The sequence below is a fragment of the Lontra canadensis genome, unplaced genomic scaffold (assembly GCF_010015895.1).
Source record: "Lontra canadensis isolate GAN:19392208 unplaced genomic scaffold, GSC_riverotter_1.0 scaffold35, whole genome shotgun sequence".
In the NCBI taxonomy this organism is placed as follows: domain Eukaryota; kingdom Metazoa; phylum Chordata; class Mammalia; order Carnivora; family Mustelidae; genus Lontra; species Lontra canadensis.
In genome coordinates this window covers 4,257,088-4,266,197 of record NW_022631029.1, presented here as the reverse complement: position 1 = coordinate 4,266,197, position 9,110 = coordinate 4,257,088, and the positions used below count along the sequence as shown (strand labels likewise).

Sequence of the window (9,110 nt, the reverse complement as noted above, 5' to 3'; positions counted from 1 at the left end):
TGATCTCAGGGTATTGGGATCGAGCCCCTACATCAGGCTCCACACTCCTTATCCACTTCAGATTCTCTCTCCCTCTCCCTCTGCCCCCTCCTTCCAGGAGTCATCCCCAGGATTGAAATCACATTATCTTCTGGGGCATTTGCCACCGTGTTAAATCTTGTATTTCAGGAGAGCTTCCCATCTTTGTGGTCTGGCCACAAAGGTCAAGTACCCTGAGAATTCAGAACCACATGTCTTCTCCCAGCTGGGTCATACAGCTCTTCTGGGGGCGTATAGCCTGATGGCTGGGAGAGAAGACAGGTACAGGTCTTATAGAAAGTGATGCTGTCTTGCAGAGAGATGCCTGCGTTGTCTCCAAGCAAGGTGATAACAAGTTCTTTTTTTTCTTTTTTAGCATCCATTGAATTTACCCAGCATAACCACAGGAGTGTTGTCTTCATGCTGTCACACAGACAAAAACACGGATAAAGCACCATATCCACAGTTTGCCCAACTGTATTTGTTTTGAGGCTCATTTATATGTTTTTATATGCCACAGACCATCCTTTAAACAATGGACATCTTCAATGTCAACTCCTCTGTTGACTTTCTCAATATCTTCTGCAGACATCTTCCTGACTCCAACCCACAGAGCACGCGGTTTTCCTTCTGCCATGATTGCAACAATCCTACCTATTGTTCCAGGAGAAGAGTAAGCCCAAACACATGATATTTGCTCCACTGAGTACAAATTTGAAAGCTCCTTTATCAACCTGCTGGTGCTGCAGAATAAAAGGATATTTGTGAAGTAAGTTTCAGGTTGGATAAAAAGGCCCTTCTCTTTGTCTAAAAAATAGTAACTCTCCATTCACTGTAAGGATTTCTATATGTTCATGGCACCACACTATTTTGACAGCCTCTTTCTTAGGCATTATGATTAAGCCATGGTTCCACAACTGGATATTGCTCGATCAATTGATTCTTTTTTTTTCTTCTAAAGATTTTATTTATTTATTTGACAGACAGAGATCACAAGTAGGCAGAGAGGCAGGCAGAGAGAGAGGGGGAAGCAGAGAGCCCGAAGTGGGGCTCAATCCCAGGACCCTGGGATCATGATCTGAGCCAAAGGCAGAGGCTTTAACCCACTGAGCCACCCAGGCACCCCATGATTCTTAATAACCTTAATAATTGAAGTTTTCAACTGGATGCAGTTAGACACATTTTCTTTCTCATCAAATTTCTTGAACATGTTCCAGGGCGAAGGGGGAGACGATAGGGAGAAGACTGGAATGGGAAAAACTGGATTAGCAAGGGTCGGGCAGCTCCCCTGACACCGGAAAGCCCACAGTGACAGTTGGAGATGTCGTTATCTGGAAAGGGAAACAGTCAGCCGCACTTTATGGCTCTAACGAAAACTCTCTACTTCTGCTCCTCTGAATACGACCCCGTTTCGCCTGCTTATTTGGGAGTACCAATTTCTCTCCCTAACTGGTAGCTCAAAGGGCAGGCCTTGAGAATAAAGAAGAGCTAGAGCAATCGTTCTGGTTGTAGGAAGAAAATGAAGAGACAGCACTTGTTTTTATTAGGGACGTGGTGGGCCATTAATGCAGGCTCAGAGGAGGTGGTTGGCATCCACCTGAAGCCCCCAGAGCAAGTTTTAGGGCCTCTCCCTCCTCTCTCTCAATCTCTCTCTCTCTCTCTCTCTCTCTCTCTCTCTCACACACACACACACACACACACACACACACACACACACCACAGCCTAACAGGTCTCCTGTGGGTAGCTGACTAACCTTACCAGAGCTTGACCACTCTAATTAATCCTGGGGCTGGGTCTCAGCTTTCTTGCTACACAAAGCATCTCTATTTGCTTCAGTGGCAATGAGCAATTACTATCCCGTTGCCCGTGACAGTGTTAATGCTTAGACTACCAGCTGTATCTGGGCCATGGTTTTTCCACCTAGTCCATGAAGGGGTTCTCATTGCCAGCCAGATGGGACGCAATCTAGCTTCAAAATCCCTCCAAATTGCCTTCCTTCCCACTCTCAGCTGTCTCGAGTTAGTTTCTCTGGAAGCAGATTTTGAGATTGATTTTTGGCAAGCAGGATATGGATTAGCTATCGACCTCTGTGGCAGGGCAGGGAGGAAGCAGGATTGATCAGAGGGTGAAGTTAATCTGTGGTGCAGCCTATGGAAGGCTGACTCCTGTAGCCATCACAGCTGACAGTTGTTGCAACTGGGCCACTGTTGCACCACACTGGACCATTGGATTCAGCAGCCCCAGGAAAGGCCCCATCCCTGGGTGAAGCTGCCCTGGGGATGGAAGCTGACCTTGCAGGAAGCCTACAGCGAAGTCTGTAATATTATAATATAATATTATATTATTATATAATATTAATTGGGGTGGGAGGCTGGCTAAGTCAGTTTAAGCATGCCACTCTTGATTTTGACTCAGGTCATGATCCCAGGATCATGGGATCCAGCCCCACCCAGATTGTCTCTCTTTTCTCTCTTTCTGCCCCTTCCTCCCCACCCCCAGGAAGCACTCATGTGCTCTCGCTCTCTCTGTCAAAAATATATACGTACATAATTGCTCTATAAAATGAGATTAATAACATAACTATAAAATAATCACTATATAAAGTTGTACATTGTAAAATAATATATAACCATTCCTTAACATATTTTCTCACCAAGATCAAAGAGCTATCTCAGGGACTGAGAGGGTAGATGATCATGGCAGACATGGAAATATATAATCACTCTACAAAATCTTACGGTAGATTTAGTTTGTGACATCCCTAGCAAGACTCCCAGGAAAACTAAAAAAAATCAGAAGAACCCAGAACTTTGAAGATCTTTGAGGGTAATCCACAGCTATGATGTAAGATGAGAGAATTGCATGGAGGACATCTGGCTGGCTAGGGCTGTTTCACCCCACTCCTCTAGGTGCCCTGTTACTTGGTCAAGAATGAATAAGGGTTTCCCGGGTGTCCAAGCAGAAGCCCAGAGAGCCAGGGATCAGCCCTCTTAGCCAACTCCCTCTCTTCTTTGGCCACATTACAGAGGCCCTAGCCCACTCCAAACATTATCTCTTTACTTACACTAGTATGAACAAGTGTGACAACTTCTCCAAAGGGAAGAAAATATGGGTGAGGCAGGAGAATTGGCACCTACCATATAGTGACACATTTCAAAGCCACATAGAGATCCATAGAAATATATAGAGGTAGATAGTGTGGAGGCCAAGAAAAACAAGGCTGTGCCCACCTCGAGTCTAGCCCAATTTCCAGAGACAAATAACTCAGTTCCTTAAGCCCTAATGTCATCCTCCCCTCCATAAACAAAACTGAAGGAGGCTGAGGTAGAAGGAAAAGTAAATAAAGTTAAATTTCTTCTAAACCCAAATCTCACTAACAAGGACGCTTGATAGCAAGAATGTGACATTCCACCAGGAAACTCCCAATTGTCTTCCTGCTAGTGCCTCATTAAAGGGAAAAATGGCCTTGGCTTGATAGTAGCCAGGTTTTCAATATTCTGACAGTCTTCTTTACCCTGATAGTCCTTCTGAATAACCCCCTTTGTCCTCACCGCTGAGCACACCCCTACTCTGCTTTTAAAAACCCTGACCGTAATCTGGCTCGGGGTCCAAGTCCCTACTCCGCTGTGTCAGGTATACTTGGGCCCAGTCTTAAGCTTGTCAAGTAAACCCTCGTGTGATTGCATCGGTGCTTGGCTCCTTGGTGGTCTCTCGGACGCAAAAACTCGGGCACAACAGATAGGCTCCAGTTTTAGACTATACTGAATGTAAAATTTACAAAAATAGAAATGACTGTTAAAGCCTCTTATCCCTTAGCTTTTACTCTTACCAGTGTCTGCATTTAACAATTTATCAATCTAAGTATATTTGGTTCTAAAATCATAAAATTGGCTCTTAATTTTTAAATACTACAGTTTTCTACCTTATCAAAAAAGTACTTGTAAACCTATGTTCAAATCATCTAAAGGCTTCTTAACCAAAGAAGACATTTGTCTCCATCTTCAGAGATACTGTCAGAATATTCTCCAGAGGTCAAGGAGAAATTTTCTGTCACATACTCAGCCCTTCCCCTGTCCCCAAGCAGTGAGGGTGTTTCTTTCTAAATGGCAGCATTGAGAGAGCCTGGTGGACTGGTCCAATTCCTCTGGACGCAGAAATAATTTGTAGACCATCAAAATTCTCTGGTAGATGCAGGTCCCACTTAAAAACAGTCCTAAATCCCAGTAGACCAAAGCAATCCCCCTGCCTCACTGCTTCCCTCTACCAGAATCATAGACTTACAGGATGCCAGAATGGGACTGGACCCTCCAAGCCACTTGTCCTCTCCTACCCTTCCTCACTCCCAGGCACAGCCAAGTCAAGCTATTTGCCTTGGTTCCGGTACCCGGTCACCTGGAACTCAGCCCAGAAGTTGTGATTTAACTGATCTTGTATGCAGCCAGACGTCAATATTATTTTAAGCTCTCCAAGTGATTCTAATCTGAAACAAAGTTTCAGAACCACTGTTGTACCCCAGAACGTAGCCAGTTTTCATCTCAATCTGATTTTAGCAGGTAAATGTGTGGAAGAAGACAAGCACACAGGCCAATGGAGTGTGAAGGGCACTTTACTCCTGGGTACAAGGTAATATACAGGCTGTGTGAGGATGGGCAAGTCACCTGACCTCTCTGGGCTCAGTTTCCTCATACATAAAGTTAAATGGGCTCATTCAGTGTCAGATATCGGCTCCAATATCAAGTTTTGGGCTTTACCCTGAGGCCTAACGTGCTCGAAGGATCACTGTCACCTGCTCCAAGTCTCTCCCTCTGAAGCAGGGTTAACCTGGCTTGTCCTGAGGCCATTTGAAGAATCTCTGCTCAAAAATACTTTCCCGGGGCACCTGGGTGGCTCAGTGGGTTAAAGCCTCTGCCTTCGGCTCAGGTCAGGATCTCAGGGTGCTGGGATCAAGCCCCACATCAGGCTCTCTGCTCAGCGGGGAGCCTGCTTCCTCCTCTCTCTCTGCCTGCCTCTCTGCCTACTTGTGATCTGTCTTCAAATAAATAAATAAAAATCTTAAAAAAAATACTTTCCCACACACCTTTTCTGAGGCACAAACCTGAGGTCAATGAGGCAGAAGAGTCTTAGAAGCCCAAGGGGCCTTTAAGACAAGAAGGGCATGGACTGGGGAAAGTTGCATATGGGAAGAGAGGTCAGTAACAGTAACAGAGACACCAGTAGATGGAGTCAATGAGAGAGAGAAAAGATGAGCCTGAGCTTCCTGAGGACGGTGACAGACTGAGCCAATAGAGCTCTTGTCCTTGGGATGTCTCTCTCTTCAACTCATCTGTAGTTCTACTTCTATCCATGAAATATCTTGTCACATACAGGTCAGCAGGGCCTTTCTCTTTCTCCTGAATTGAAAACTTGTTTCCAGTAGATAGGAAGGTGTCTCCACTTGGATCAAGTGCATCTTCTAAGCGCATCTGGAAGGTGTCCAAGACTTTGAGCTATGGTCATTGTCCCATGTCTCTGTGATGATTGTACAGGGTCAGGGACTGATGGGGAAATCAGTTCCTTTCCAACATTTGTACTAAGGTGTCCCAGTCTCCATGAAAGCTATGCTTGCAAAGAGGGAATATGAGAGGTTACATTTTCTCTCTAGATCATGGCCTTGATATAGAAATGACGGACTCCATAACCACATCTCTGACTGCAGTGAGCTAGGCCATGTTTTGGACACAGGTGGGAAGAATTAGTAAGCGCAGATACTCAAGGTCTAGTTGGGCAGGCAGGTGCATCGGCAGGTGAGTTTTGTCAGTCCAGGGTTCCATGTGCTGCTATGAGGTTTGTGCAGGATGGAGGGAGCAGGAGGAAGAGAGGCACTTCTAAAGGACTGGGCCTGAATGGGCAGTAAAGAGTCAGTTTTGCTTTTTTTTTTTTTTCAATTTTAATTTTGTTTTCTTAGAATACAGTTGAATATTTGGCAAAACTCTAAAAAAATACGAAGAAAATACTTCTCTTTATCCTTGTTCCAAACCAGCCATTTTTGCCCCTTTATAAGTAATCTTTGTTCTGAAACTGGCAGTAATCTATAGAAAGTTGTTTTTTTTTTTTAATTTTGGAAGTGCATCGAGAAGGAATATAATAGGTAGAATAAAATTTAGAAAATGTGGCCGGGGCACCTGGGTGGCTCAGTCAGTTAAGCATCTGACTCTGGTTTCAGCTCACTTGGGTCATGATCTCAGGGTTGTGAGATCGAACCCTGCATCAGGCTCTGAACTGGGTGTGGAGCCTGCTTAAGATTCTCTCTTCCCCCTGCCCCTCCCCAACAAAAAAAATTTTTTTTGGCTAGTTTTGAGGGAATGGAGAGACCTGAATTCATTGAAAAAGGTTTCTGTTACTCTGTGAACAGAGAGGATGAAGTTATAAGAGAAACAATGACAGTGGAAGATGTAAGGTCCCAGAGAAAATAGAAGGGAGAGACCTTGTCTTCAGAAAGGGCCAGACTAGGACCATCCTTCAGTATATAAAACCTGTTTGGTCATGCAGAATGCAGGACACTGCATCAAGATTCTCTGACCCTGCTTCTTCTTTTCATAAGGACAAGTGTTTGAGAGTGCCAGGGTGCTCAGTCAGTTGGGCGTCTGCCTTCAGCTCAGGTCATGATCTCAGGGTCCTGGGATCGAGTCCCACGTCAGGCTCCCTGCTCAGTGGGAAGACTGCTTCTCCCTTTCTCTCTGCTCCTCCCCCTGCTTGTGCTCTCTGTCAAATAAATAAATAAGATCTTTTTGTTTTAAAGGACAAGTATTTGGCAATAGAATTTCTTCATCAACAAAGATACTTATGCCATTTAAAATAATAATGTTATTACATTTTAAGCCCAAACAAGGGAAAAACTGGAAATGTATGTGAGGGAACTCTACAATCTGAACCATTAGCACTGCCCCTAAAATAGCACATTGGCACAGATGAGCAAGATATAAACAGCAAAGAATTCTCACCACAGCTGTTCCAATAGGAGACAAGTCTTCTCTGTATGAAGTATGAAGGCGGTGATTATACATAAATCAGCTTTTCCACCACTGTCCTTGGTTAAGAACAGCCATGGGTTCATATGAAATTATTGGGCTCATTATTTGTTTGTCTGTCTGTCTCTCCCTCTCTCACACACACACACACGTGAAAAAAAAAACATATCTACCACATGATCACTTTCAAACTATTAAACTGTTATTAAAAATAAGAAGCTAGGACAACTAGGTTGCACAGTCAGTTAAGCATCTGCTCAGGTCATGGTTTCAGGATCCTGGGATCAAGTCCTAGGTCGGGCTCTCTGCTCAGCAAGTGAGTCTGCTTCTCCCCTTCCCTCCGAGCTCTCTCACTCTGTCAAATAAATAAATAAATAAATAACAAAATATCTAAACTTCACTTTCCTTATAAAAATAAAAAACAAGGGCGCCTGGGTGGCTCAGTGGGTTAAGCCGCTGCCTTCGGCTCAGGTCATGATCTCAGGGTCCTGGGATCAAGTCCCGCGTCGGGCTCTCTGCTCAGCAGGGAGCCTGCTTCCCTCTCTCTCTCTCTCTCTCTCTCTCTGCCTGCCTCTCCATCTACTTGTGATCTCTCTCTCTCAAATAAATAAATAAAATCTTTAAAAAAAAATAAAAAACAAGGGGCACCTGGGTGGCTCAGTCATTAAGCATGTGCCTTCAGCTCAGGTCATGATCCTGGGGTCCCAGAATCAAGCCCTGCATCAGGCTCCCTGCTCAGCAGAGAGCCTGCTTCTCCCTCTCCCACTCCCCCTGCTTGTGTTCTCTCTCTCGCTGTCTCACTCTCCCGTCAAATAAATAAATAAATAAATAAATATCTTAGAAGAAAGAAAGGAAACTATTAAAAAAAAAAAAAAAAACAAGAAGCCAGACAGAGCCATAGAAGATCCAGGAGCTCACATACCCATAGGCCAGTGTTATTGAAGACAGTGCCCAACCAGAGGAGCAGCTGCCAGCGCTATAGGACATCTCTCCCTTTTCCAGAGCTCACTGCCCAGCAGCATCAGGCCCTGCAGATCTGTCCAGCTGCAAAGTACTAAGTTGGCTGATGGTCCTAAATTTGATAATTGAAAAATTATAACATCACCGCTGATTCTCCTGCACCTTAAAACACACCATGTAAGGCCATTTGAATACTGTTAAAAAAAAAAAAAAGTTTGTGAATTCCTGAAACACCCAATGCATATTTGAGAGTTACAGACCTTCAGGAGGTTGAAGTAAGACAGAAAGAACTTGCGCAAGGCTGTATTCAAATTAAAATCATTTAAGTTGCTTTCAGCTCCTTCTGCCAAAATTCTGCAAACACTCATCTTCTTTCACACAAAGTGTATACACCAGGGAGGCAGAGCTCCAGGTTAAGATTCAAACTGTGCAGAGAAATTATGTGAGGTTTAGGCAGCTACTTAACCATTCTGAGCCTCAGTTTCCACAACTGTAAAATGGGGAATCATAGACCTCCTTCATAGAGATGCCAGGTAAAAATGCCTGTCAGTGTCCATGTTATTAGCAAAGTATATTTCAAAATAGATGAAAAGAATAACATCAATGAGACCCAAGATGAAACGTCCAGCTTTGTAAGTGGCTCCATTTGCATGGGAATGAGAACTGCGCCACAAAGATTCTTCTCATCTCCATCGGAGAGGACAAACATGAGAGCTACAACTAGGTACTATTGTTCTTACTGTACAGTGACTTACGCGCTGAGCGCGACTCCCTAAAAACACTGCAAGATATAGAAACAACCAAACGGCTCCTGGGAAACGACAACAAAGCAACTGAATGGGAATGGGCTAAAGAAAGAGAGCCACAAAATCTCAGCCGGAGACAGTGAACCACAAAGAGCACCCAGCGCCCCAGCACATCTTGGGAGTTGTAGTCCTGCAACCCTGAAAGCAACCGGCTGGGGGGGGGGGGGGGCAACTGAAAGACTACAGCTCCCAGAATGCTCGGAGGTTCACCGTTCGTTCTGCTCCGCCCCTCCGCGTAAAGGGGCGGTCCCCCCACGCCCAGAGGAGCGCGGTTCTCCCCCAAGCCCTACCCCCAGAGACACAGCGCGGCCCAGCGGA

At 44.8% G+C, this 9,110-nt stretch overlaps 1 pseudogene; it reads right to left on the bottom strand.

Annotated features, from left to right (window-relative positions):
* Positions 1 to 511: 511 nt before the first annotated feature.
* Positions 512 to 1,228, bottom strand: LOC116874095 (annotated as a pseudogene).
* Positions 1,229 to 9,110: the final 7,882 nt, after the last annotated feature.